The sequence below is a fragment of the Epinephelus fuscoguttatus genome, linkage group LG4 (assembly GCF_011397635.1).
Source record: "Epinephelus fuscoguttatus linkage group LG4, E.fuscoguttatus.final_Chr_v1".
NCBI lineage: Eukaryota > Metazoa > Chordata > Actinopteri > Perciformes > Serranidae > Epinephelus > Epinephelus fuscoguttatus.
Genome location: NC_064755.1, coordinates 33,116,428 through 33,120,335, shown reverse-complemented (window position 1 = coordinate 33,120,335; position 3,908 = coordinate 33,116,428).

The following is a 3,908-nucleotide window of genomic DNA, read 5'->3' as shown; positions in this document are numbered from 1 at the left end:
GTACATCAGCAAAATGAAACAGTAATTTTGAACCTGGCTTTATCCAATATTCACATCTGTTCTGGAAATGTATGCAAATTAGGGCATCTGAAATTCAATGGTGCCTGAAACTAAACATTTCAGAAATCTTGTGATGAAAAAAAATTCTTAATGTAAGTGATCAGCTTGGGAAGTCTCATGGTGATATCTATGAGTTAAAAGCATAACCCTATTCACCTGGTGGGACCCTTCTTAAAATTAAGCACGAAAAAGCTAAAGAAGCTTCCTGTGTGCCGAGTAGTTGTTGATAGTTGCTGATAATTTGACAAATTGCATAACTGTTTATGTATATTTCACCACTGCAAAATCAACAGCTCAACATGGCAGGTTGTCCATGAACCCTGGGGTTGAGGGTTGGATCCATAGTTCCTCCTATCCACATGTCCATATATTCCTGGGTAAGACGCAGAACCTCAAATTGCTCCAGATGGTGAGGCCAGCACCTTGCATACCATCTGCGCAAGGGCCCCGTGAAAAAAAATCTAGTTCAGTCAGGAACTTCAGTCAAAGAAAACTTTATTTCCATTTGCAGTATTATATTTGGCTGTATGGCTCTGTTCTGGGGCCTCTGGCTTTCTTTGGGAGTAGTATAAGGGGACCAGCTTTGCGCGTGCATGTGAAATGCGCGTGCACGTGAGACGTGCGTGCGTGCGTGCACGTGAACCACCCCCCCCCCACACACACACACACCCCCGCCCCTCCCCCACCCCACCCCCCACCCCCCTTCCGGTTCTCCCCCCCCCACACACACCGTCATATGAAATCCAGCTCTCATTGGTTAAACATAGCGCCTCCTTCTGGGGGGCTGGTTTCCAATGAAACCCTAACTATTGGCTAATCAAAAGCCCCTCCCGTCATACGAAATCCTGCTCTCATTGGTTAAACATAGCGCCTCCTTCTGGGGGGGCTGGTTTCCAATGAAACCCTAACGATTGGCTAATCAAAAGCCCCTCCGTGCGCCCCTGCACCGGAAAAAATGTCGACAGGTGTTGATTCGTCACCTCGCCGGAAAGTAGCGACAAGTGTTGATTCAACACTTCACCTAGCCCAGACCACTGCGCATGGCGCCGGGATGTCCGAGATCAGAGGAATTAAGAATGCACGGAGGTTTTTACAACGACCCCTGCTGTGCAGCATCTGTTCGGTGTAATAAATGTTCAGACATGTCCGGGCAAAACACGAGAAGAAAGTACAGTAGCCAATCATACAGCAAGGCTAGACCAACAACCAATCAGGGTTTTATGATGTGTGTCGTGTTTGTTTTATTGTTTTACCCAAATGTATAAAAATCCCAGTGAAACAAGCAGAGGATCTTTTTTAAAAAAAGTCTAGGTTGCGTGAAACACAGCGGACCCTTTTCTACAGCTTTTACTGCGGACAATGGCCTCAATTAACGGTAAGCGTGCCTAAACTATATTGGATAACATTGCTCTCTAGATACTTAATTTTTCTCAGAAAAAACATTCTAAAAACAACAACTACAAAAAAAAAGTATTTCTCATTAGGTACAGCTGCTGTGATTCGGAGTTGAAAACCGTGCCCCTGCACCCGCTGCAGCAGCCGTAAGTTAACATATCATTTCGTAGTGTGCGTGCTTGTGTGTGATTACTTATTTTCATTATTACTGTTATTAAATTCTAAATCTAACGAATGTATTTTCGTTTTAAATCTTGATCTAATGAATGTATTTTATTATTATTATTTTAAAGAGTGTGTTACTAAGCTAAATAAATGGTATTACTTTCCAGCTGCAGCACAAAGACGCTCACTTTCGTTGAAAAGGCGCAGAACAGACCCTCCAGCCTCTGCTGCTGCTAGAGATTTTATACCGTAAGACTGTTTTATTTTTATATTTTATTTATCATTAATGGGGGAATGCTTGCGGCATCATTGCAAACATCTGTTTTACCTCCTCTTTCTCCACAGTGCACAGCGCAGGCCACTGAGACCCCTCAATCAGTTTTCTAGCGGGTTTAACACGTAAGACACAATGTTTTAACGCTACTTTATATGAATATTATGTTAATATGTGTCGGATACAGAATACTGCTAACATATCGTTTTGTTTGTTTTTTTTTTTCCATAACAGTGCCTGGGCGATTCACCAGGACTACCCGGCTGAAAATTTCCAGAGGGTTACACCGTCAGGACAAGGATTTCTCACGTAAGACACGTCGTTATTTAATAATAATAATAATAATAATAATAGCAGCCTAATAATGATAATAATATTAATAATGATGATAACGTTAATGTTGTATTTTTTAATAAACAGTGCTCAACCGCCTGAGCTGACGGCCACGCAAGAAACAAGCGCCGCGGTAGCTGCGTTACTGGTTGTCCAGGGATTATCTGCGGGTGAAGCGGGGAGCGCACTAGGATCGGGCGGTGTAGAATCGGCTCCAACGGCTGTTGAGGAGTGCTTCAACGGCACATTCGAGGAGGTCGTGGAGTCTGTGAACTCGTTTCCTAACGGACGAGAGGAAGTCGGCGGAACAGCGGACGCCCATCACCGTGAGAGTTCATCGATCAGTGAGGAACACGGGCCATCTCCTCCTCCTCCTCCTCATCCTCACCGGCGGCTATTTAACGTGGGAATATCTACAGAGGCTTTGTGGAGTCAGCAGGAGTCGCTCTCCCACCACAGAACACCAGCCTACAGCATCAGCACGAAGTAAGCAAAGATCTATTTTCTACGAGTACACCTGTGAAGGCTGGCGTTGCTGATACTGGTGCTGCTTCTGCTCCACTTGGCGGAGAGAGGTGTGTGTGTGGGAATCTCCCACAATCCCCACATTATTAAGAGGTGCTGACTATATTCCAGATTTTGATGATCTGTTAGACAGTACTGGTGATTACAGACACAGTAACTTACCCGACTTACTGACATTATCACCTGTACCCGCTTCATATCCTCCCCCTCCCAGTGTTTTTGCTGACGTTGTTGTTGAAAACGGTGAGGAGGAGAGCATAGCATTTATTGATGCACATCCAGGCCAGGCCTCCAGAACGCCTCAGCCTATCCCTTTTCCCCTGCCTCCTCCAGTAGGTGTTGTTGTTGATGTTGATGAGAGTGTAGTGTTTGTTGATGCGTATCCAAGCCATCCCTCCAGCCCTCCCCGGCCTATCCCTCACCCCCTGTCTCATCCAGTAGGAGTAGCTGAAGATGACGATCCAGATGTCGAGAGTGTAGTGACCCATACGTCCCCGCCCTCCACCCAGCAGCCGCCTCCCCCTCCTCAGCCTATTACCGACCCTGTCTCACCTCTGATTCTCCCACCCCAGTGGCTGTTATAGCAGAGAGAACGCATTGCTCAAAACCAGGTGCAGGCATCAGGCTAGGCTAATCAGGCGCGAACAGCGTCAGAAAAGATTTGCCGAGACGCGATACCTCCTCCTGGCAAGCGAGCGGCGAAACCTGATTAGGAGCACTAAAACTAACGAGCGACGCTACAGAGCCCTTAATACACAGGTACATTTGCTTAAACAGAGCGTCGGCACCTTAATTGAATTACAGCACACAATCACAACATCAATAAATAACTTAGTAGACGCACTGTATAGAAAAACAGGAGCACATTGTTAAGTAAACGTAGATAATGGCACCACCGAGGAAAATGTTAAAACGAATGAGCACCCAGGTCGGGATGGTCGTTATGACACAGATGACGAAAGCACACATTTTACTGATAATGTCGATTCGTCCCAGTGCACTACAGAGGGGCGTGCTTTGACAGGTACAGTTAGGGAACGTTTTAACACACCCTCTGGACCAGATGTACTAGCCACAGCAGTGTTATGCGCTGGTCCAGATACATTATAAAAAGAATGCGGGGGATAGAGAAGAGAACAGCACTGTTTTTAAGAGA